The sequence below is a fragment of the Passer domesticus genome, chromosome 1 (assembly GCF_036417665.1).
Source record: "Passer domesticus isolate bPasDom1 chromosome 1, bPasDom1.hap1, whole genome shotgun sequence".
NCBI lineage: Eukaryota > Metazoa > Chordata > Aves > Passeriformes > Passeridae > Passer > Passer domesticus.
The window spans coordinates 84,576,886-84,602,279 of NC_087474.1; the positions used below are offsets into that span (position 1 = coordinate 84,576,886).

At 37.3% G+C, this 25,394-nt stretch overlaps 2 long non-coding RNA genes across 5 annotated transcripts in view; both read right to left on the reverse strand.

Moving 5' to 3' along the window:
- Positions 1–21,141, reverse strand: part of LOC135304892 (uncharacterized) — a 37,844-nt gene extending 16,703 nt beyond the window's left edge. For 2 of the 4 annotated variants that reach the window (XR_010366147.1, XR_010366145.1), the window contains exons 1-2: positions 21,069–21,141; positions 456–549 (exon numbers count right to left, since the gene is read on the reverse strand). This is a non-coding gene — a long non-coding RNA (uncharacterized LOC135304892). Of the gene's footprint in view, positions 1–450; positions 550–21,068 lie in introns of all 4 variants that reach the window. The other 2 variants (XR_010366146.1, XR_010366149.1) reach the window with 1 other exon arrangement.
- Positions 12,376–21,060, reverse strand: LOC135304900 (uncharacterized). The gene is made up of 4 exons (XR_010366153.1): positions 19,909–21,060; positions 18,969–19,529; positions 15,805–16,092; positions 12,376–12,513 (listed from the first exon to the last, which is right to left on the reverse strand). It is a non-coding gene; the product is annotated as an uncharacterized LOC135304900 (long non-coding RNA).
- Positions 21,142–25,394: the final 4,253 nt, after the last annotated feature.

The window sequence follows — 25,394 nt, forward strand, 5'->3', positions numbered from 1 at the left end:
CTGAATATGGACAACAACCCAAAGTGAGATATTCCAAAAGATTATCTTCATGGAACTACAGGATGAGGACTAGAATGATTTTGTAAAATACAGACTGATAAATTTGAGAATTGGTATATAACTTCTTTCTGCAAGAGCAGCAGACTCAATTTTATGGCACAAAGATGGAAAGACTCTGCTGTACAACACACTGCCAAAACACCTTTTCCAGGATCAAACACATGGATACACTTGTGTACCTTGAACAGATCACTCAACTCATATGCTTCTGTTTTCAGGAAAAGCTATCACATCTAAATTTCCATGGAGGTCTTTCAATATAGAAGATGGCAAAACCCCAATCTATCCCCATTTTTTAATCGATAATAACCAGCATCCAGACAAAAATATAGCAATTTAAGAAAAATATAGAATAGTTATATTTCTCCCAAAAATAGAATAGCATTTTACATTACAATCACTGTCAGTAGTTAATCTCCTTTCATGAATTCACAGTGTCGTCTTCTTTCTGCTGAACTTTAGGTAAAGAGCCTCACACCTCAGTCATATCTGTTTGAAAATGGAGAAGACAATAGTATTTTATTCTAATTTATTACCTTAAGTGAGCCATATATTACAATCCAGAAGACACTAGACCTCTCTGGCCTCAGTTAACCTTCCTTCTACTAGCTTTAAAGCAGTAGGATGAACTCAGATTTCTTCCCTTCCAAATACAGCATAAATGGTGGTAATGTCCTTGCGCTGTAGTACAGAACTGTCAACTGTTTTAGTCCCAAATACTACTAAGTTAGATACATCAATCTTGCTTGTTCAGAAAAAAAATTAAAAAAAAAATATATATATATATATATTCCAGGAGTGATAAAGTAGACACTAATACAAAACTTTGTTACACCAGCACTTTGGATATACTTTGTCTAAGGATTGATAGTCCTTGTGTCATACAGCATCTGATTAGTTTGGGAGTTAGTACTCTATTTACATGACTGCAATTGCACAGTAAATCTACTATCCAGATTGCACTAAGTTATTAATGCTGTAATACTGATCTGTAGGAGCCTGTAGCTCTGTTATAAAAGCAATAGCAACAGTGTATTTTACCATAGTAGATAACCCACTCAGACTTAGTTCCATTGCATCATGGCAGAGGACCAGAGGCTAAGATTTATATGCTGGAGAAATAAAGGAATTTGTGCAAAAATAATTTTTTACTGCATTTGGGAGTGTCTAATTGCTTTAGATATTTTCTGTTGCTTATGAGAGACTGAATCAGTCAGATTCTACATTTTATTGAGAAAAACTGTTTTTATGAGAAGGTTGTTTTACATGAGCAAAGTACTAAACTAGCATCCTTCTCATTAAAGGTATAAGGCCAGATTCAATCCCCTGATAGTGATACTATAGAATAAGAATTGTGGAAAAACCCTGGAGCATCCTTTCAGGAAAGAGTATAAGCTAGGAAAAACCATTGAAAATACATTAATGAAGGACAGCATGATACAGCATACACTTCTACACTTATGCATGTGTAGAACCTTTGTATCTTGTTGAGAATAATTACACTCTAGGTCAATGTATAAAGATTCCTGTATATTGCTTACTCCACAGTTCTTAAAGATATTTGTTGTAGAAACAAAATCTTTCGACCACATGAAAGAAGTACTGAGTATAGAACAGGATCCTCACCATACATTAGGAAATCCTCACCATATATTACTGCAAGAAAGGGTAATACATTATATTACAACAGTTGCCTGGGATGTTAGAGGTGATGTTCTGTCGGAACCCAGGACATCTCTCTGGATGTCTCAATGCCCTGGCAAGGGCTCGGAGACCCTGGCAGGAAGCCAAAGACACCTGGAAATTCGATTGTAACTCATGGAGCAAATTACCAACCTTATGTGAAGAATTACAGGTCAAAAAATCTTAAGTAGCATAGTAGCAGCAATCACAGAGTGAAGGGAAAAATTTTGGAGCACTGTACAGAGGGGTTTTGAACCTCGTACAGCGGGGTTTGGAATTCTGTACATGGGGGTCAGGGGTTCCAAGATGGAAGGACTTGGGCATGCCCTGTACTTCTTCTTTCTTCTCCCTGGCATCCATGTTCAGGATGATGTTGGCATTCACAGATTGGTTTAGAGTAGAAAGTCATTAACATAGGTGATAGGTATTGGAACATAATTATAAACATAGTATGCATAGTTTTTAGTATAAAAGATAGCACCAGCCCCAGAGGCGGTGTGTCTGCCTTGGACTGACCTGTAGAACAGACCTTGGCAGGCCAGCCAGAAAATGTTTGAGATAAAGCAATAATAAACGACCTTAGAAACGTGAACCAAAGACTTCTTGACTCCTTCTTCGGCTGCTGGGTTGGGGAAAAGAGACTTTTAACAGAGACACACCTCGGGATCTTCCCAATCAGACCAGACCAGAGGAGATCCCGAGAATGTTCCTGACTGAGGAGATATATAAATGAACAGCACATCCTCCACATGTTGGTAGAATCACGCATGTTGAGCCTGTAGAGATGTAAGCTACATTTCCAGCTCTGTCTTGGGTTTGCTCATACTATTCATGGTAATTTGTGTGATTTCTATGCCTCCCTGATAAGGTGCATTTTGTGGGAGCTCATGTACCTCTCTTTCTACTGCATGAAAAGGACAGAATGTTACTGACGTTAAATAGTGCATGGGTCTCAAGAATTTTGAAACAGATAATAGGTTTAAGAATGATCATTCAAAATATTTATCTATTAGAAGATATTTTTAATGGCAGCTTTAGAAAGATCAAAAGGAAAAGATTTTATGTTTTTCTACATTCTGCAGTTTTTTTCTAGATTCTGCAGTTTCTTCTGTGAAAAAATAGAAATATTTCAATACTGAAGTATCTAAATTTACAGTTAATGTACTTTTTCACAATAAAGGTTGCTAGTAAATGGCAATATGATTTAAAATGTCTCGCACTTGCATATTCCTGTGTGTGACTGCTACTTCCTTTCATCTAGTGAAGAAAGTGCATAAATATAACTTGTAATTAATTTTTCTCTGATCATAAATGGTGAAGCAGATCACTGAATTTTTCTCCTCCATCTTTCAGATTATGGGATATTTCATCAATCCTTACACTACCCTTGTACTGTGGCTGTAATTACGAATGAAAATGTGATATAGAGATTGACTGGAAGATTCAGAAAGTAGAGACCTCCATTTAGGTAACACTATGACTAAATTAAATTCATTATGACCCTGAAAAATACTAGGGATATTTTGATTCATATATGTCATCCAAAGTCATTCAGCACTCTAAATCATATAGAAATTATTATTTCACAGAATTCTCACGTAACTTATGTTATCTTTTCATAAGCTACAATAGAAATTAAAATCTGATTTTTTTTTTTTCCAAACTGCAATGGCAGCAATCTGAAACAGACCTCCTAGTCTCTGAGAGACTCTTTAGCATAAATCAATAATATGGTATAACCCAGCAACTTTATTGCACTGCAGGTACAAATGGAGTAACTTGGAGTCAACTCAAGTATGTTTATTTAAGAATTGGTATGGCTAAGAGCTAAATTTCAAAAGAACTAAAGGAGAAAATTTCTAGCTACATCTCACTTTTAATAAGCGAAGCAGCACTTTATGAATTATCATTTCAGTAAAAAAAATTTATCAAATTCAGTGGCTAAAAAATACATGCAGGTATTCATTTATCAAACACACATATTGCTGAATAAGTTTATGCACATGTATAAACAGAAAGTTTATCTTTTTCCTACTTACATGTGTGACTTAATGAGTAACTTAATTTGCTCATCACTCAAAGTAGAAAGCAGCAGAATGCAGACAAACAGATATATATCTGACAAAGAATTAACTGGGAATCAAACCCTTTGTATGAACACAGGAAGAAATATCACAGAACGACTGGATATTCTGAGTTAGAAGAAAAAAATTAAATTAGCTTATTTAAAATTAGCTAATTAGCCAGACTTGAAGCAAGGGCTGAAACAATTTGTCACTGAAATATTTTGGTAGTGTATCCATCACTTTATTACCAAACTGAAATGGTGCTTTTTGGACCAGATGCAATGAAAAATTACTTTTTTATTTGGGACAATTTCCTATGGGCTAATAAAATGGACATAAGTATAGTTTCTTCTGATCTAGAAAGTTGCATAACAGAATGCCATAGTAAACTCCACCCAAACAATCAAATATCTGACATAAACCAAAGACTATGTTTTTTTCATTTGATTCACAATTATTTTTAAAAAACTTTGCAGAAGGAAGCCTACACTGAAAATAGTACAGATCACTCAGACTTAGAATAGCTAAAGTATGAAATAAGTACTGTTTATCTTTTATAATGTTCATTGTTTAAGCTCACTGGTCTAACAATTACAGTCAGTTAATATTCTTTCAGGTGAAATCTTGCAGGTCTTGCTAAGATTTTAGAATGATTCATAATAAACTGAATTGAATGAATAATTAAACAGCTATCATTATTTCCTTTATGCAAGATATTAATTGTGGTCAAAGGTCACAGAGCACAGCTACTAGAATATGTATATATTAAACAGAAAGAATTGAAAAATATGCTGTGATAGCCTAATAGATATGTAATATCTGGAAAGCAATAATTGTGGAAAAACTTAAATTATTCCTATGAAAGTTTTTTGAAACAAATCATGTTATTCATGAGTCACACAGAGCCCAGATGCTGAACCAGGAATTCCATCATCCTAATATTTGCTAGAAGCACATTGGTTAAGCACATATATCCAGGAGATATACAGTGTGTTCTGACAATATGTCCTGAACATATGTCTTGACATATGTGACCTATAAACCAAAATCAGGAGATATTCTTTTGAACTAGATAATCCCAAAGGAAGATAAACTGGTCAAGCTGTGAAAGCAAGGAGCAAATATCAACAGCAGCAATGAAGAACTTAAAGCCCTGAAAGTGGGTAGAAACACAAATAGTGGAGCAGTGTCCATCAGAATGATGCAGAACTGAAGTTTGTCAGAAAACTACAGTTTCATCAGTGTTTTTTAGGCCTTTTGCTATTTCAGTGTTTTACTTCCACTCCCCAGCACTTTCCTATTTATATTTTATCGCTAGATAAGAAAAAGCTTACCCCTCCTCTAATTAACTGAGATGTCAACATACACTTGGACAAATATTTGTTAAATTTGTGCAGAAAAAAAAATCCAATTTTGTGAAAAGCCTTTCTGAGCCAAACTAACTGAAACTGGTATCTAGCTTTACTTGAGAATAGAGTTCACAGAACTATTGAGAAGAAGTTTCTAGGTCTTGAAATGTTAGGGAGGCAAGTGTGTGTGTGTTTTGGATTTTTTGTCTGTTTTTACTGTATTTTTAAGAAAGCATCTGCAAGGTGATCTCTCTAGTCTTGACCCAAAAATAACATTTAAAATAATGGCTTTGCTTCAGATCTAAGGATGCCTCAGAATAGTATTTACCTTCTTAAAGTTAAAAAGATGCTTTTTTGGTTGATAAAACTCAAAATAGTTAAATTTCACACTTTGAGTAGGGTATAGAATGTCCTCTAAAAGTACTAATTGCCATGCTGGGAAAGTGACATAGGATTTCTTTACAAAATTATTTCCAAAATACATCAGTGTTATAAACCTTAATGTATAACTGTCTACATGTTTACTAACTAAATAAATGTTAATCATTTGCTGACCGCTTTCATTTTCTTTTCAGTATAAATTAGTGCAGCCTTCAAGTTTTTTGTTAGTTATATAAAATGAATGTGGTTCAAATAATGTATTGCATCTTCCTTTTCTAGAACACAAGATTATTGAGGTTAAGAACAGTCTTTCACAGGGTCCATTTTATAGTATGTTTGATAATCACATGGGACCATACCGATGCCTGCAGAAGGCTGAAGAAAAGTATACATATCATTCTAGGAAATATTAAGAAAAAAATAGTAAGTGTTGGCATGAATACTATGTTAAGTAAATGCTCTTCATAACTAGAAAAATTATGAAAGAATTTTTAGTTTGTATTTTGGGGAAAATTAGTCAAAAATAGTAGACCATACTACTACTGTAAACTGAATGCTTGTGTACTTATAATTCCTTTTAAGTCAATAGAATATGAGTGGTAATTAATAAAGGTGCCATTTTAATCATTAAATACATTTAAACTCAGATAACAATATTAAAAAATAACCCAGATCTTATGTTAATTCATGCTTGATATTATTATTTGTTATGAAATTCATTTTGCTAATAAAAAATACATGGGGTTTCTGTATTCCAGAGGAAATAAATCTGTTCAACAATAAAGTCTAATATATAGGATAATTCAAAAATAATGAACAACCAATGTTTAAATATGCAAAATTACTCAGTCTGTGCATCCCAACTGTAAAGGGAATTTAATGATTTTTTTTTTTTTTTATGATCTTGGTTATGATAATAATATAACTAAACATATATAGTGTTTCTTTTCGGAGAGTCCATCAACAGTTCATCAAAATTTCTGCGTAGACTTCCCTTGATCCATTTTATGCGGTCCTTGAACCTTAGTCTAAAATGTTAACTGTTGCGCTGTGAAGTCATGGCTTGCCTTAGTTCCCTTGGTTTCTCCCAGAAACTTCCTTCCCCAGGTGGGTTGTCAATCACCTCTCCTTTTCCCCACCCTTGACCCCTACTGGGCACTGTCTATCAGCCCAGAAATTCCAAGGAGAATGTCGAGCAATTGGCAGGTTCAAAGGATGCTCTCCACCCCCTGGGAGCCATTGGCCCACCCAGGTGTCCCTCTCACCTGACACCCCTCCCCCTGTGCCTGGTTGGTGGTCCCTGTGTTCCCTCCCGTGCCCCTCTCCCCAGGTAAAAGGGCAAGCAGACCACAAGGTTGGGGTTCTGGTGGAGAGTTCTGGTGGGAGAGTTCAGGGGATTGTTGCAAGATTCAGAGGCCGTGCCACCAAAATAAAAACTCTCCATCAGGACCCGCTCCTTTCTTCACCTTGCCTTAAGGGTTTCTCCAGCTCAGCGAAGGCCTGAGGAGTGACCCCCTCAACAACAAGTTCCAGCCCGCAAGCACTGGAGCTTGGGGCATGCCCGGATTTATCTCCACGTGCCCAGCTGCGACCACAGGTACTGAATAGCGTCTCTGGGGAGGAAGGACCACAGGTGCCGCTATTTGGTCAGCAGCCGAGGCCAGACAGACCAAGGCAGTTCTGTCTGTGATATTGGTCAAGCACCAATATTTTGGCACCCAATGTGGGGCAAGAACACCGACAGCCCTGAGATGAAAATGGACCGTGCCAGCACAGCGCAGAACACCGCTTCCCCGCCACCTTCGACACCGTGGGGCGGCCGCGCAGGGCCGCAGCTGTGGCCCCGGTGGCCTCTCCACCACTGCACAGTGACCCCGTGAGACACTGCACAGCTATTCCACCGCCACCAGCCCGCTGCTGCCACGCGGAGCGCACCCGGCCCGTCGCTTGCAGCTCCGTCACCACGTGGTTGGCACGTGGCTGCTTGGAGCCGCTGCTCGCCCGGAGCTGCTGCCGCAGCAGGGCTGATCCCCCGCTCCCTGCCCGGAGGTGGCGGGGCCGTGCAGATGGCCAAGCCCCAGCAGCCGATGCCCTGGTCCACAGCAGCGGCGAAAGGAGGAACCCAAGCCCACCAGTTTCTGCAGGGGAGCCACCAGACCACCAAAATGCAGTTATCAGCTTTGTCCGAGCCCTGCACCTCTCCAAAACTGTTTTCCTCAGTTCTGTGACCTCCTTTCTCGGTCTTTCTCTCCTCTCCCCTCCCTGCTCCTTCTCCCTAATTCCATCCCTAACCTGCCCTCCCCTTAACAAACCCTCAGGAATCCATTCCATCCTTCTAAACCCGGAACTGCAGCCACATGGCTAAGCCTCAACATTTCACTGAATTGAAAATTCTACTTTATGATCTCCTTCCCCTGTTATTCCAAGAGCAGGATAATATCCTTCTCTGCAATCCATACTCCTTTTTTCCTTATTTTGGGTAGATCACTGAGAGCAAATGGCTTGAAGGTGCAGGGTACCCCGAAAAGGTTTTCCTTTCGCAGAGTCCCTGGCTCCCTGTAACCTCCCCAGTTCCCAATCCCTATCCACTTGTTCTAGCTGAAAAGAGCACATCAGCTAGAACTTTTATCCTAAAACCCTCTAACCTTTTATCATTCTTATCCAATACCTGTCCTCTCTCCACTTCCTTCCCATCCCCATGAAGTAGTTTTTACAATTATGCTTTTCTAGTTTGTGTGTGTTCATGTTGCAGATTGTCCTCTTTTCAGTTTTAGAAAGAAGGGGCCTGTCAGGTCACAAGGGTAGATCGGACGAGAAGCAGTTTTTGATTGTTTCTTTAATAGCAAGGGTTCAGACAGTATTAGACTGCTGAATCAAAATTGCTGTTGGGTTTATGCTGTCCTCAGTAGGTTCTGAGGGTGACTGATAACCTAAAATGGTGTCTAGGAAAGTATTTTGACAGTTTTTGTGGTGAATGCTCCCTGAATATGGGTTGTAGCTGAAGCTAAATTTCTTTTTTTTTCTTTTTGTTTTTCTTTTAATGACCTAAACCCGGGGGTCTTCTGGGTTAAACTGGTTGGAAGGTGAAAGGCCTGAGTAGGGGAGCAAAGTCGGCACCTCAGCCTAAACTGGGGGATGTGGTGGTCCGAAAAGGCAGTTGGAAAATGTTAGACACCATTGGGCCAGTCACGCTGAAAAGGCCAATCCCAAAATTCCCCTATGAGCTTAGTGCCAAAGGAAGCACTCACTCATGCTTTAAATTTGCTTAAGATCTGCAATATGGACCCACATAACCTGTTTATTTCAATTAAATGCTCATTCTGTCTTTGCTGCCTACCCCCAAAAGCAAACATCAAATCAAATGGACTGTTTAAAACATAATCCTCAATGCAGCTGTATTTATTTTAATGTTACAAAACTGTTAAACTGCTGTTTCATTTTTAAATTGTTCATTATCATATTTCTCTTTATCTTTCTAACAAAAAAAAAAAGGGTGAGGTGTAGTATTGCATTTTATTTAAATGGTATGCTCTGTCTCACCCCTCCAAAATGTATGGCATATCCCAAGCCTGTGGTCCTGCCCTGAGCCATCCTGTATCTGGAATCCCATTGGCACAAGTCTGATTCCACGCCCACTTTCAATCTGCCTCTTAAACGGTGCGAATGAAACCAGTCGCGCTCTTAGCCTTTTCCCCCCTCTCAGCCTTCCTCCCCTCTTGTCCCTTCCCTCCCCTAGGCTCCCCCTCCTTCCCCCTCCCCCTTCTACCTCAGTAACCATGCTGTTCCCAAGGATGGGACCCTCAATAAACCCTCATTTAATCAGTACCCTCAGAAGCCGTGTGGAGTCTCCTTGCCTGCCTGCTGCTGCCAGCGAGTTCAAAGGCTAGGGAGCCCTCCGAGGACTCCTCAGGGTCCCCCCCCAAAACAAACCACGGCAGTTAACAAGATGATTTTGTCTTCCACAACACTTATTTATGCAGAATAAATGGAGAAACAATGCAGAATCAGGTAACTAAAAAAAAGAACAATGCTATGAGCTCACAGTATAGCTACAAATATTCCTGATTTCCTTTTTTATTCTCTAGAACACTGTATCCTAGAAGACAGAACAGGATAGTGCAATTTCAATTTAGTGAAAACCAGAAAAATTAAACCTTTTTGTTGGTCTGGAAAAACACAAATCTCTTTTTATAACTGTTAAAAGACATTTTATGTGAACTTTAACTAGAGAGATTAATACCAAAGAAGGGTTATTTCCTTTTGAATTTATGATCTGTTTGAAAAGAATAAATGGGAAACCATTAAAATACTAATGATGACAAAATATTTCAAATAATCTTACTGATATGCAGTTGCTGCAAGAGACTAAGTTATTTACCTGCATTGTATAGAGTGATTTAGGTTTTATATAATTAAATGTACAATTTTTGCACCCTTTCATCAATTCTGCATTCCTTATATGTCTTCTTTAAATAATATTATGTTAACCAAGACAGTAAATGCAGGAGTGTGACTTCAGGCATAGTGATAAACATGTCTCATTGACACTTTTCTTCTCCATTTTATTTTTAATATTCTAAATGCTGTGCCAAACTCCATTACCGCCATTTCTTTGAATGATAAATGGTTCTCAGCCCTCAGAAGTCATTTTTAGGTAAAAAAAAAAATCTTTCTCCTCTAGTTTCTCCACACCTCATTTGTAGGAAAAAAAAAAAATCAAGTGAATTTTTTTTCTTTAAAGTCATAAGCGAAGCAAGGAGGTGGTCACTGGTATCACTGAATTTTACAGTACAGGTACAGCTGCTCAGTATGAGATCACGTGCTGGTTTCAGCCAGGGTAGAGTTAATTTTTTTCACAGAGGCTGGTGTGAGGCTGTATTTTGGATTTGCGCTGAACACAGGGTTGATAATACAGAGATGTTTTTGTTATTGCTCAGCAGGGCTCACACAGAGCCAAGGCCCTTTCTGCTTTCCCTACTGCCCAGCTGGTGAGGAAGTTGGGGGTGCTTGAATGGTGGGAGGAGACAAAGCCAGGACAGGTCCCCCAAACTGACCAAAGGGATATTCCAGACCTTGGAAGGAAGGTCTCGTTGGGAAGAGTGAGAAAGGGTGGGAGGGTGGACACCTATGGTGTGATGGCTTTTGTCTTTCCAAGTCATCATTCTATATATGGAATACATCCTGGAGATGGCTGAACAACTGCTTGCCCATGGGAAGTAGTGAATGAATTTCCTGTCTGTCTTTGTGTGCACAGCACTTGCTTTCCCTTCTATACTCTCTTTACATCAATTCATGAGTTTTCTACTTTTTACCTTTCTGACTCCCTCTCCAGTATCACTGGTGGGAAGTGAGTGAACCACTGCTGGCTGGGATTAAACCATGACAGATTATAAACATAATTCCCAATAATATTATGTTGTTTGTCCACCTCTGGCTAAAACTGGTTTACAAAATACATCAGAAAACATGTTTCAGTAGTCCATAATGATGAAGGAAGGAAACGCAAGTAGACAGTAAATTCTTCTAGCAGCCTTCCAGTACCTGAAGTGGACTAACAGGGAAGAGGGAGTGGGACTTTTCACTAGGGCATGTAGGGACAGGACAAGGGGCAGTGGCTTTGAACTTAAGGAGTGTAGGTTTACAGTGGATTTCAGGAAATAATTCTTTACTGTGAGGGTTGTGATGCACCAGAAGAAGGCTGCCCAGTGAAGTTGTGGGTGTGTAATCCCTGGAAGTGTTCAAGGTCAGGATGGGGCTTTGAGCCACCTGGTCTTGTAAAAGGTGTCCCTGGCCATGGTAGGGAAGGTGGAACTAGATGATCTTAGAGTCCCTTCCAACCCTAGTCATTTTATGAATCTCTGAAACAGCTCTGAAATCCACCTGGTTAAAATATACCTTTGGTTTGAACATTTGCTTTAAATTGTTTAACTGTTCCCTAGTTTTGCATATTCTAGCCCTGGATGCCTAAACATCCAGTGCAGGCAGACAGTGCAAAAGCTAAACAAAACATGCATTGTCTCCAAATTCAAAAAGAGGATTTTAATTTCATGGTCTTATTCTTCAAATGTCAATCTGGATGACTGCTGCACATGGACTTTAAAAAGAACTGCATAACACAAGTGTCTGTCTAGCAGAGATGAGATGCAAACTACAAAGCATGACTCTGGCATGAGATCTGCTGGAAAATCAGACAACAAACAAAAAATAAAATGGTGACCAGGGGATACAAACTAAAAGCTTACAGAACACAAAACCAGCCACACAGATAGAAAATAAATTTAAATAAAAGATAGTGTAGGAAATTGCAAACTGATGTTAAATTTATTTGTATTACACAACTTTTAGTTTGTTGTTTTTATTTTTGAGGGGATGTTTGCTGATAATGTTTTTGTTGGGTTTTTTGTTCTTGTCAATTAGCAATTGCTGTATAACTGATTTCCATTGATTAAAATCTATTCAAAAGCATCATTTTCAACGCCACTGTATATACACTCACTCATTGGCACAAAACCAAGGTAACTGTTTCCCCTATACCTACAGAACATTACAATCTCTCTGTTGAACAATTTCTGAATTATGATAATGCTATCAATACCAAATTATTTCCATTTATGACTGAATCTTCAGGGTTTTATAACACTGTGCATTAGGATATGGAGATAGACCAATAATCAGTACACTAGAAATTACATCAGATGTAAACATGTAACCTTACAATCAAAATGATAGATTTTAAGAAAACATGACAATGAGTAAATCTGTACATATTCTAATTTTTTGTGTGCTTATTCAAATCCAGTATTTTGGAACTGTGAAGATTTTTCATTACTGTGCCCTAGTTTACAGAATTTTTAGTTACACATTTCCCTTTAACAAACTCTGTTGCAGAAATAAGCTTGTTTATATAATGCAGAATCATACTTATGTCATGCAAGCAACAGTTCTTGCCTTCATTAGTCAATATTCATTCATTCCTAGAAAAAAATAAACAAATTCGAAATTTAGACTAATAAACAACCTTCTGTTGCATTTTAAAAACCACAAATCTTAATACTAAAATTGTGTAAGTGAGGTGTTTTCATTGCACTACACAGTGTGATGTCCCTGCTAGAACACGAGAAATGAGAACACGTTACTACGGACACCAATTCAGCATAACAGAAATGTTGCATCAGAGGAGCTATGTGATCATTGAAAGAGCAAAGTCATCTCACTTTTTGCTTGTTTTCTGAAGTCAGAAGGAAGGTAAGAACAAGAAATCAATAACACATTATTTAAGTATAAATGAAGGTACATGTCCCAGCTTTTCATCTACAGTGAGTGGTGCAAGAATAGAACATTTAGAAAAGAACCCCCCAGGATAGTATTTGTCTTTAGGACATGCAGAGTTGATGAAGTTTCAAGTGACTAATTCAAGGACATATAAATGCTGTCCTGAAAGCTCCATGTATAAAACAGATTAAGTACTGTATTATGGAAGTACATTATCAGCTTCACAGCTTCAGTTGCAATGAGGGATTTTTTTCACAGCTACCACAGAATTTTTACATAACTCCTCACAAGTGCTTGCTAAGAGCTAAGAATGCTTTTGGTTGACATAAAAACAGCTTAACGGTTAGGATAACCTGGAGATCAAGAACAATTATCACTTGGTAGGAAGGTGAAAGAAAGATGGAAAAAGAGGCTTTAAATTTTTTTTTTGTGATTACCATAGCTATCTTTGACTCCTGCTAAAACATATCCTTCTGTATTGAATTATAGGGCCTCAATAACCATTTTTTTTTCTTTTTTTCTGCTCACTTCCTACCAAAACTTTAAAATTTATTGAATCCACTTGAAAACAGTCGAGTCCTCCAACTGCATGTGCATGTTCTTCAAACAATTTTCCATCCTCACACAAATATCTAGAAACTTTGAGGAGTTTTGAATGACTGGTTTACTTCAGTGCTTTTTTGAAAAAGCAGCAGGTCAATAGTGAGATGTTGATAAGCTACAAGTGAAGTCGGTTTTGGTACTATCATCTCTGGAATCTAGCTCTCGGCTCTCCAAGCGATTTTTTATAAATGTCCAAAAGCAATTGCTCTCCTCGGTTACAAGACTGTTATTCATTACCTTTCCCTAAAACAAAACCATGAAAAATCAGCAGAGCTATTCAGGTTAGCAGTACCATTCATCCCTATCAAAATATGCAGTTAACTGAACATGCCATGTTACATCTGAAGAGACTGTCAGATCTAATGAAAACATTCAGCTAAACAACCATCACAGTCTGCTGCCATTCCTCTGATGGCATAGACTCAGACTTGCAAGGAAAAGGATCAAGTTCCACATGTTACATTTAAAACTCTATAGCTGCTCAGTTATGCATTTTCCCACTGAGTTTCAACAGATGGAAATCTCATTTGAGAATGCCTCAATATTAAGAGAAAGTTTCCCAAATGCTGACTGTGCAAAGAGCAATTTGATCACTGCCAGAATTTTGCACTGAAATAAAAATGTTTGAACTACTGAAAAACAGAAGTAGAAAGTAGAAGGAAAATTTGTGTTAGAAAATTTTGTTTTACTCAAAACAATATTTTGGTTTAAATCTTGGCAAGAAAAATTGACCAGTTCTAATCTCCTGAGAAACCTTTGTTTCATATGGTTTTTTCACATAATCAGAGAGGTCCTCAGCAAAGCACTTTTTTTAGTATGGTCCTTTGCCTGTCCAGTTGAGGAGGGGAAGTAATAGCAGTGCTTGGTTAGACCACTTGTCCAGCAAAGATCAACATCTAAGTAATGGGAATTGAAAACTTAGAAGAAGCATCGGCATTCCTTATCACACTATTTCAACATAATTAAAGGGCAATTAATATGGTAGATGATAGAGGCCTTAGATGATAAATGTGAGCTAGACGATGAGTTGATATCACAGGCATCAGAAGAGGATAAAGATATCTTTAAACTGCTACTGTAAACAACCATTTTTACATGCAGTGAGTTCATGGGGACCTCACCTAAGACCTTGGAAAATATCTCAATTTCATATCAGTGGATGACAGCAAAAATTCCTCTAACAGTATCAGATCAGTAATCCTACTTTAGTAATAAGAATTTTGAAAATAGAGTCACTAAATGTACTCTTCCTCTGAGAAAATATTGTTTTTATGAACAAAAGTACTGTCTTAATAATCACTCTGCCATAGCCACAGCCATCTGTCCATATATATAAACTGAAAATAAATCTGCTAGATAGGGATGCTTGTCTTGTTTTTCTCCATCCTCCAGTGTACACAAATAAGGTTGGTGAAAACATGCTACAGTATGGGAGTCACTGGAACCATTGCAAAGTTTGCTGTTGTTGGGAGTTCAGGAGCCCTAAAAAGAGTTATCTTTTTTATTTCTAGGGACATATTACAGTATGGAGAATTTTTAGGATCACTATACTTTTAAGAATTAGTATAAAGGTTTGTTCAGGCACATTTTAAGCATGTATAAATGGAATAAGAAAAGCAATGACTGAGAAAAAACCTCAGTTTTAATCCATGAAAACAGAATTAGAGTAATATTTCATTATTTATAAAGTTTACTAACACCTCAGAAAACAAACAAAAAAATGAATTATATTTTATTAAAGCACCATCAATCAGCAATACAACCTAGGCCTCCCGAATTCTAACACAATACATTATCAAAAGGAACATACTGATTCTCATTATGTGTTGAAATGGTGCATAGCAGTTTAATATTCTGAAAAAGAAAAGAAACAAGTATTTTTCTAACGTAATATCAATTATGACAATGACAGAGTGACATTGTCCACACTCATAGCAAAAAAGCAGTTCAGTGGCAGATTCTCAAATAATGTGCTATTTTATCATCCTTCAGACCAAGCTGCATCTCTAACAATGTAGTTGCACATTTTTATTCACTGCTACAAAAAGAAACAATTCTTCCTTCAAAACTTAATGCCTTAATGCATAAATCAAAATAAACTATACAAATCCTGAATAAGATATTTGGAAAAAAAAAATTGGTTGATTGTGTCTGAAATTACGCTCAGTAATCCTCAGTAAAAAATTAATAATTATTTATCGGTACTCAACCCAAAACACTGAAACTTGAAATATCTTCATATAGTCAGTTAGGTTTAATGCTGGTTTTCATCTGCTGAAATCTTAGCTATTCGCATAATTTTCTTGTCACTCCTTCATGGATTTTAGCAGCTTCATGAACATTTAATTATTTTTACTAGCAGCCCATCAGGAAGCATTTGTTGCGTTTACCTTGCACTGCTATTTCTGGAAATGAACTAATGGTAATATGATTGATCAGGCTTTTTTCTCTCAACCTTTTGATCAACATGTCAGAGGCAGGAGCTTTAACTGGTGTATTTTAATGACTATATAAATATATGTCATGTCACTGTTTCTGGAGCTTATTTTTCTCTCATGAAAGTTAGAGTGTTTCATTCTTCTTGCCTTGCAGATCCATCAAAATATTAACTCCAATTTGCCCTTTGTTCATCTCTGTTCATATATAAATGCATGTATATTCATATATAAATGCAAAACCTGCAAAAATAAAAGAGACCATACTGAGTAAATGGTAAAGCTGCCAAAGTGAATTTAACTTAAAATTTTGTGAAATATAATTAAGATCTAGAAATAATTTCTACTTCCATCCATCCTCTAGTTTATACAGAAAAAATTGCATGTTCTGCTAAGCTCTTGCAGGAATCCTACTGGAAATAAAATGTTATAATTTTTTATGAGCATTTAATAGACTTATGACAGCAATCATTTGAAAACAAAATTTACTAACACTCTGTTATCTGCATAGTTTGATTTTTACCTATATTAATATGGTCTTATTTTCCTTATCCTGAGCTGGCTGATAGATCTCGGCCTTGGCTCAGTCAGCTTTCCTGTTAAATCACTTGAGCCACAGTCTGAGTGATCTCTCTTAACCAGCTAGCACCCTACACTGTCAGCTTTTAAGAACACTCCCTAACTATCTAAATGTAAAATCTTGAGTTTTAGCTTAGATTTCTTTTTTTTTTTAAGCATATTTGGATGATTTTTCTTTGAAAAAAATAGAAGCTGCTCTTAGGTAGAAGGGAGCAAGGGCAGCCTATGTGTCAGTCTTCGTATGGAAAAAGGCAAGTCCAACCCTGACCTTTTGAAACAATAATGAGCTGCTTAGCTCTACTCAGTCTACATCTGACTATATATTCAATTATTCCCTCGAAACTTCTCACTGATACCTGACTTCATTCATCTCTGTAATAGTTTCACCCCTTCATTGAAAGTGTTGTCAAGGAAAGTGTTTGAGTCACCATTTCTGCAGGTATTTAAAAGACATGTAATGTGGCACTTAAAGACATAGTTTTGGTTTGGACTGACAGTGATGAGTTAATGGTTGGACTTAAGGGTGATCTTAAAGATATTTTCCAACCTAAAGAATCTTCTGATTCTAATTTTATGGTAATAGCTTCCTTCTTTGTATGTTTTGGTAAATAAAATAATATAATAAGCATGAAGTAGTCAGATGCAGTGATGATCAGGGTAATGTTAAAATATAAATATATTTGGGATAATAAATACTTGCCAACATAAGCAATTAATATTTTTATAAATTCTTATGTAAAACAGACCTTTCATCCACCACTGTTAGGCATAACAGCAGGAATAAAACTCTCATTACAGACCTGATGTACTAAAAAACTCACAGACTGCAGTTAAGAAACTCAAGTAGAAATTTCAAACAGCAGAGGAAATAAGAGTAATTTAGAATTCTGTATCAGTTTACATTTTAACTGTCCCCTTTATATGAGAGAAAAACTAGAAAAGCGCAGTACCAAAATATTCTTGAGAAAGAACTGTGCCTCAGAGGGGGTTGGGCTATATTATTCATTAGTGAATCCTGTGTCAAATATTAGACAAGCTTAAACAAGAAGCAGTTATATTAGTTAAATTAATTAAATCAAATTAAATTTTCTTGTATGCAAGATTACGAAGAGATTTGAGATTCCTTCTTAAAACAATAGATAATATTTTGAGTAGAAGCAATAACATTTTTTGAATACATTTTATTTTTATTTAATAACATGATGTATTAATGTGGCAGTTGTGACCAAAAGGCAATTTGCCAAATGAGAACTTTTAAGTAGGTTTTTTTTTTTTGCATTAGCAAAGTATTACCAATTTACTCAATATTATGAAAGATACCGTGCAGTATCTCTGACAATGTGAACACTCAGAATTCAAACAAAGGGAGGTAAGAACTTCACAACCCTTTCACCTTGCAAGAGGAGAAAGTTAAAAAGAGAGAATTGAAAATCAAAGAGCTATTAAAAATAATCCTGACAGATTTAAACTATGTTTCTGTCGTGATTTAAATAGAAACCAGAAATGAAACAGCAGATCAGGACTCTTAAAAGAAAAAAAAATAAAATTCTAAAGATAGGAAATGTGTATAACTAGCGACTGATATTTGAAATTTTTCACACTTTCCTTGAGAAATCTGATAGTGTCACAATAGGTAAGATTTCATAATCCAAAATTAAGAGGGAACTGTAAGCAACAGAATACTTGGAATGTAAAAGTCTTCACCATGAATAAAATAGGGACTGGATGATATGGGCTTGGGGTGCTGGTGGATGAAAGGCAGGACATGAGCCTGAGGTGTTCTTGCTCCCAGGAAGCCAACCATACACATCCTGGCCGTCTCAGAAGAGTGGCGAGAAGGTGGAAGGAAGAGATTCTCCCCCTATACTCCACTCTGGTGGGGTCCCACGTAGAGCAGTGTGTCCAGTTACAAAGTCCTTAGCACAAGGAAGACATGGGCCTTTTGGAGGGGGTTCAGGTGTGGAACACAAAAATGATCAGAGGGCTGGAGCACCTCTTCTATGAGGGCAGGCTGAGGGAGATAGGGTTGTTTAGCCTGGAAAAAGAAAAGGCTCCAGGGAGACCTCATTGTGGCCTGTCAGGTCTTGAAGGGGCCCTACAAAAAAGATAGGGACAAACTTTTGAGCAGGGTTTGTTGCAATAGGACAGAAGGTAAGGGCTTGAAACTGAGGGAAGATAGATGTAGATCAGGTATAAGAATGAAAGTTTTTTTTATGATGAAGATATTGAAACACTGGAACAGATTTTCCAGAGGGGTGGTCAATTCCCAGTCCCTGGATATGTACAAGGCCAGGTTGGAGGAGCTCTGAGCAACCTGATCTAAATGAAGCTCCCTGCTGATTGCAGGAGCGGCTGGAACTGGGCAATCCTTAAGATGCCTTCCAACACAAATCATTCTATGATTCCATGACTCGGCTGAAGGGATGTTCTGGGGTTGACTTTCTTCATAGCAATTTCTCCACTCTGCATTTGTGGTAAATAGGGTGCTGGTAACATATCTGTGTTCCAGCTATTGCTAAGCTGTACTTGCTCTTCCTCACCTGCTCAAAGTGAGTAGTCCGGGATACACAGGAGGTTGGAAGGGGACATCACTGGGGTGGCTGGCAGCTGACCAGAGGGATGGTGTGAGCACTACAACTCATCTGCTGCCCGGGCCGGCCCCAGGCGGTGCCGGCGGCTGCAGCGGCCCCAGCGCAGGGCACGGCTGAGCCCCTCAGCCCCGGGGAAAGCCTGGCCAAGGGAGGGCAAAACGCTGCCCGGCAGCCAGGGCTGAGCCAGGGGAAGCGAGCGAGAAACAGCGCTGCGAGCCCCGAGGGGACAGCGGGAGCAGGGACGGGGCAGGAGAGGCCCGGCAGGGATGGCCCTGCGGCCTGGCACAGAGCCCGGCCCGGCTGCGCTGTCCCTGCGGCCACAGGGACCGCTCAACACCAGACACGGGGAATATTTCCTGGAACACTGCAGACTGTGGAAAACCCGCACTGGAGCAAGTTTATCCCAAAGTACTGCAGCCTCTGGAGAGGTCTCGCACTGGAGCTGGATAAAGTGTGAGGAGGAAGGAGCAGCAGAAAGCTGTGACCACAGGTCCCCGTTCCCAGGAATGCCTTGGAGAAAAGGAGGTAGAGGAATCGGGAGTGAAGGTTCAATATGAAGGTGATCCTTGGAAGTAAAGTTGACAGATAAAGGGAGAATATTTATGTGTGGGGTTTTGTCTCTGTTTCTCACCATTCTATTCTTATTTTCAATGGGCAATAAATTAAATTGCTCTTGCACAAGTGGAGACTGTTTTGCTGTCACTGTGACAGTAATGGATCTGCCTGTCTTTGTCTTGACCCAGAAGCTTTTCCATCCTATTTACTCCCCCTGTCCTAGTGAGGATGGGGAATGAGAACCTGCCTGTGTGGGTGTCTGGCAACTAGGCATGGTCAACCAGAAGACAAGCACAGATAGCTGTAGATTACACAATTTGAGAACAAAACAGACCTGAATATCCTGTTACATGTTTGGCTGACATGTCAAGATGGTGATGTGTGATCAGCATTTCAAGGAGAATAAAAAACAGGAAAAGTAAGAATTGTGATGCTACTCCCCCTGTGAAAGTCATCAGAAACACGATACAGGAATTAGAAAAAGTATTGAAGATCCACTTTGTTTCTTCTCTCTGCATACAATTCAGATGGTTTCCTCTCATTCTCATCAACACAATTTCTCTGGTTTATGTTGTATTGCACAAGTGTAATTTGCAACCTAGTCCAAGCACAGTATGCTTTTTGTATAATAAATTGCAAAATAATGTTGGTATTCTCCTTAAATAAAAATCTGGCTAAAAATATGCCCTTCAGCTGTACCTATCCCTCCACCAACTGACTTTTGGATTTTATGGATAATAGGAGCCCATTGTTAATATGAAGAACAAAAGGCATCTATCTCAGATATGTATGTTTTCCTTCAACACAGTAGCTAAGACAGATTGTGTCAGAGCACCATTTATAGAATATAGTATTGCTACAATAAACTACCCAATACTATCAAAAGTGTAATCTTCAGAGAATGCTAATTGACTTTAACCAGAATATATGTATAACCTTAACAATAAAGGGTAAAGTGTGACTCAAATACCTTGAATATTTCTTCCTATATTAAGTAGTGGTGCAATTCAAAAAAAGGATTTTATAGTTAACATTTTTCCTCATTTAGTTTAACTAAAGGAGCTTCTTTCTATCTGTAATGATTCTTACAGTAAGTGAATACTAATGCACACATATTCTGCCTTTCATCAGCTGAAAATGTCATCACTGAAATAAACATTTTTTGACCATTAGCTCATTTTAAGCTTCTGATTTTGTCTTTCAAATAAAAAAATCCAAAGGCATGAGTCATCTCCTAGCGCTCTGAAACAGCAGGGGGAGCTTTCAGCTTGTTTAGAACTCCACAGTGTTTTAATTTATCATTCAGGAAAGTGTAACTGAGCTGAAATACATTGTAGAATAGATTTTTTAGAAAGATTAAACAATTTTTGATTGTATTCCCAGGGCCAACACCATACCAAATCGATAAATAAACAAGGAGAAAACCCAACAAAACAGATCCACACACCACCACATCACACATACACACACACACACAAAGCCAACCCTGCTTACTTTTTCACTGGCAGCTTGGTATTCTGGAAAAGAGGCAAGAGTTCAAGTCCCTTGACTGGCACTTTATTATGACACTTGTCTCACAGTTGGATGCATTTGGCATGTCACAAAGGTGTTTCAGTGGTCATAAAGTGTTTAACAACAGACTGAAACATGTAAAACTGGTTATACTTCAGCTGATATACAAAGGGACATGACCGCATGAGTCTGAAAAATTGCAACAGATTGTTTGTTTCTAAAAAAAATTGTTTCTTAGTATAGTAACTGCATTTCCAGGTAGTTTCTACAGAAATCCAGTAAGCATACATTTTGTTCTTTGTAAATGTGTTATTTGTAAACAAGGTATTTATGTATTTATTTATTACTTTCAATTGACCTCTTCCAGCACTGGTGCATAATAATGCAGGTCCTAGTACCATGCGTATTTTCCCTTATCTAATTAGCATTAGAATATGATCTTGAAATAAAGAAGAGAGATGAAAAATCTGAAAATGCAACATTCATCTATAATTTGTAATTTCCACTTAAAGTTGTACAAGTTTGAAATTGCACTTAACTATGTTCATTTATTTGCATCTTGACTTGCAAGTAAAATTGGACACATGCAGCCTAATTCCTGACCTTTGAAACTTCTGGCAAGATATCCTTTTATTTTCCTCTTCTATTTAATTGAGTGTTTTAATTATTTCTTCCAGGTAATTTCTACTTATTTCAGGGAGACATCTAGGGAAAAATCCTATCTTTATCGGCTTTCTATTTACTTTTATTTATTTTGGTCTTTGAACAGTAATATTTTCATTCTGCTGTAGCCAGCATTTCCGTTAACTTCCTATAGTTTCAGATTCCTTATTTTATTAATTTTAAAAAATTTGAGCAATGAAATCTGAGTTCATTTTCAAGAGTTTCAAGAATGATACTTAAAATTAGCCAATTCAGGAAGTCCTATATGCTTTTATTACATCCTTGGTTTGTGCAACTACTCATAACTTCATGCCTACAAAACAGCTAAATCTCTGAGGTCTCTGAGGAGAGAAACTGAAAAGACTCTCCCTTCAGTCAAGAGAGCAAAGATAGACTGCATGTTTCTCAAAGTCTCAATTTTACTTTTTTTTTTATACCTCTTCCCTGTTAGAGCCACTTTCTTCCAGATATATGTGTCAGGTATGCTAAATCATTTGACTGTATCACCTCAATCTGTGTGCTGTGTACTTCATGATATCTATTGAAATATTCCTGCCATATGTGCTCGTAATTTTGTTTATCACCAAATTCCATTTCTCCTTCAATTCTGCCTTTCAACTTCAATGTTTTATCTTCTTCATCCAGCCTTCCTTCCACCTTAATTAAAATTTACAGTTGGAAACATAGCATACATTAGTATTACCTAAGGAAGAGAAACTGATTTAATCAGCATATACATCTATCTTTGTTATTATTATTACACTGGAATATATTCATGTTTATTAACAGATCATATATTACTATAAATATGGGCAAAGTAATCCTGAAAAAGAACTGTGATCTAACTATTAAGTATTTTTTTTATTCAGATCTTGGTGTTAACTTCCATGGTCACTAACACATGAATAATTTTAGACTCCCAGAACGCCACTACAGCTGATCTTCTGTTAAAATAGCTGTCACAGGGTGAACAGGCAGCTTGAAATGAACAGTTAGGATCAACTTTGACACCGTTGACAGAACGGAAAACTGGTTTGCTCTAACATCCTTCTAAGTCATGTCAGGACTTTGTATATCCCGAAGTCCCTTGCCTTGTTTATTTTTTTACATCATCTGTTCTGTCTTTAACTTTTATACACGTGATTAATGCTAATGTTAAAAATTCATGTTCTCATGTGTTATGAAATCCAAGCCCTTTGATTTCTTCTGAAACTACAGTGATTGGAAAATTACAGTCAAAGAAAAAGCACTCAAATTTTTGTTACACTTTGTAATTATAAGCAAATTATTTAAATTCTTTGGTCTCCCAGTGACTCATCTCCAATAAATAAAATCTTTTCTCTTAAGTATTTTCAGTTGTTGAAATTATAAAATCTGTAGGAGAAAGAAAATATGCAGAGGAATATTATTAAACATAATGTGGGGCAAAGATCTGCAGTGCAGGCAGACCTGTGATTTCCTTGAATAAAATGAAATTTAATTATTTATAAAGTTATAATGATTGATGTCTTGGGCTACCTGACTTTTGCAAGGATTTTTGAAGTGACTCATTGAAATTAAGATTTTCGTTAAACTACAATCATAAACCAGTTTGTTAACATACTGTTCCAAGAAGAGAGAAAGCACAATGAGACATTTGGAAAAAAATTAATGACACTTCACTTTTTTCTTTGCTTCCAAATGTTCTGTATGATGTCTAACACATTCAAATGTTCAAAAAACAGATAATACATACTAGAGTAGAACATGTGAGGCTGAAGGTCTATCAGTTTATATCATATAGCATGGAAGTTTTTCACCATGCTGACAAGATAATATTGACTGTTTAGAAGGCCACATATCTAAATTAGATGCAAACTGAGACACATCCAATATGTTACTCCAAGGAAAATGGAAAAATGTATAAAAATTCATTCACCATCTGGTAAGTGTAACAAACATAAACAGAGAGGAGGGACTATGATGTAGCCAGACACCTGTAAGTGCACTAGTATAAGCTTCAAAAAGGACCTTTCAAGGCCTCCCAGCACAATACAGTATAGAAGAACCAATGCACAGAAGGTTTGTCTAACCACCAGGCATGTAAAAAGACTAAGCTAAACTTTGATGCAGATCAAGCAAACCAAGGGCATGATTTTGGGCTTTCATGCCTTATGCAAGTGCTCCAGAGGGTAAGCTGCTACTGTACCTCTGAAGAACTTCACAATTAAGATTAGGAAGGTTCTTTGTATTTAATCTAGGATTTGTAAAATTAATTTCAGAGCTGCAGGGGAAGCAAAAAAAAAATTATTCCCTACTTTGGTAATAGTTTAATGAAACCAGTGTTCTGAAAAACTATTCATAAAGCTGACAGTCAGTGCTCTACGGGTCTCCCTTCATGCCTATAAAATGCATATCCTGAAGAGACCTCCATTTACAAAAAGAAAAAAAAAAAGCTTCTGAACTTACAGAAAAGGGTTTGCTCTAGGACTTGTAATAGAATTTAAGCAGAACACATTACTGCTTTTACAGAAAAGTCAAGTACTTAACAACAATAACATAAGAATGTGAACAGTGTGTAGTGGCTGAAAGTAAGCTTCCTGAATTAATTTTTCTCCCATCCTTTAAAGGGATAAATAGAAAACGCAGAGTGTGGCAATGGTGTACTCAACATGAAATAGCAAGAGAAGAGATGAGTATTAAAACTACACTTTGGTTCACCTTTCCTTGCATAGGCAAGGCATTAGGCATATGAGCTAAGTTGCCCTTTCTTCCCATGGGAAAAAAAAAATTGTAATTACTGAGGTTTGTTTGTTTTTTGGTTTGTTGGTAGATTTTTTGTTGGGTTTTTTTTTCCTTTTTTTGAGTTGTTAGGAGATTCTACTGTAGTAAGAGACAGAAAAACAGAAGTTTCTTATCTTTTAACAAAAACTTCCATGGCTCAGGCTACCTGTTGCTTTCCTACAGTCAAAAGGAAGATGTATCTCTTAGACTTGTTAAAGATATTGCAAAACAAAAGCAGCTAATGCAGAAATAAAATCAGGCAAATGGGCTGTTTACTTTTTAAAAAAAAAAAGATATATTATTTCTGTACAATCTTACACACCTTATATCCTTCCACCAGCCCAGGACATTAATATAGGCTCAAGCACTCCCACAGCAAAAGGCATATCTCCAAGTTTTTAGAGAGTTTCCAACTTCAGTGTGGAGTTACTCCACATTTTGGAAGCAGTTTGGCTGAGCATTTATCGGAATAAAAAGAAAATCTCAGACAACTGCATAATCCATTTGATCCCTCAGGTTGCTCTCAATACAAAATGCAGTTTAGTGAATGAATTACATGGCCCCATGGAAATTTATACTCTGATACATAAACAGAGGTTATCTTTATTGAAGTGATTGCTGTGATACTACTCAAGGGCACATATAATTTGACTAAATCTTTCTTCAGAGTACCAGGTACTTCTGCATTATGAATGACACATTTTATTGTATTCAGAGATTAAAACAAGGCACAATATTTTGTGAAAGGCAATGGTTTCAAACTCATTTGGAAGAGCAATTTAAGGGGCAATAGATGTTCTTTATTATAAAGCTCTGGAGAAAAAGGTATTTGCTTATCTTAATATCTAGTACCTTGTCACTTGCATAATTGGTAACCCAATA